Source organism: Pholis gunnellus, assembly GCF_910591455.1.
Source record: "Pholis gunnellus genome assembly, chromosome: 13".
NCBI lineage: Eukaryota > Metazoa > Chordata > Actinopteri > Perciformes > Pholidae > Pholis > Pholis gunnellus.
The window spans coordinates 305,001-307,057 of record NC_136540.1 but is presented as its reverse complement, the minus strand read 5'-3'; positions in this window follow the sequence as shown (position 1 = coordinate 307,057).

Here is a 2,057-nt window from a genome sequence, read left to right as displayed (position 1 = left end):
TACAAACATATAAATATACACACATATAAATATATGAACATGTAAATATAGAAACATATAAATATATGAACATATAAATATACAAACATATAAATATACACACATAAATATATGAACATATAAATATACACACATATGAATATACAAACATGTAAATATACAAACATATAAATATATGAACATATAAATATACAAACATATAAATATACACACATAAATATACACACATATAAATATACACACATATAAATATATGAACATATAAATATACACACATATGAATATACAAACATATAAATATACGAACATATAAATATACAAACATATAAATATATGAACATATAAATATACACACATATGAATATACAAACATGTAAATATACGAACATATAAATATACAAACATATAAATATATGAACATATAAATATACAAACATATAAATATATAAACATATAAATATATGAACATATAAATATACAAACATATAAATATATAAACATATAAATATATAAACATAAATATACAAACATATAAATATATGAACATGTAAATATACACACATATAAATATACACACATAAATATACAAACATAAATATACACACATCTAAATATACAAACATATAAATATACACACATATAAATATTTGAACATATAAATATACAAACATAAATATACAAACATATAAATATATGAACATATAAATATACAAACATATAAATATACAAACATATAAATATACAAACATAAATATACACACATCTAAATATACAAACATAAATATACACACATCTAAATATACAAACATATAAATATACACACATATAAATATACAAACATGTAAATATATGAACATATAAATATATGAACATATAAATATATGAACATGTAAATATACAAACATATAAATATACAAACATAAATATACACACATCTAAATATACAAACATAAATATACAAACATGTAAATATACAAACATGTAAATATATGAACATATAAATATATGAACATACAAATATACAAACATAAATATACAAACATATAAATATATGAACATATAAATATATAAACATAAATATATGAACATATAAATATACAAACATTAAAATATATGAACATGTAAATATACAAACATATAAATATACAAACATATAAATATACAAACATAAATATATGAACATATAAATATACAAACATTAAAATATATGAACATGTAAATATACAAACATATAAATATACAAACATAAATATACAAACATATAAATATATGAACATGTAAATATACAAACATAAATATACAAACATAAATATACAAACATTAAAATATATGAACATGTAAATATACAAACATATAAATATACAAACATATAAATATACAAACATAAATATACAAACATATAAATATATGAACATGTAAATATACAAACATAAATATACAAACATAAATATACAAACATTAAAATATATGAACATGTAAATATACAAACATAAATATACAAACATAAATATACAAACATATAAATATATGAACATATAAATATACAAACATTAAAATATATGAACATGTAAATATACAAACATATAAATATACAAACATAAATATACACACATCTAAATATACAAACAAATATACAAACATGTAAATATACAAACATGTAAATATATGAACATACAAATATACAAACATAAATATATAAACATATAAATATATGAATATATAAATATACAAACATAAATATACAAACATAAATATACAAACATATAAATATACAAACATAAATATACACACATCTAAATATACAAACATAAATATACAAACATGTAAATATACAAACATGTAAATATATGAACATATAAATATATGAACATACAAATATACAAACATAAATATACAAACATATAAATATATGAACATATAAATATATAAACATAAATATATGAACATATAAATATACAAACATTAAAATATATGAACATGTAAATATACAAACATATAAATATACAAACATATAAATATACAAACATAAATATATGAACATATAAATATACAAACAT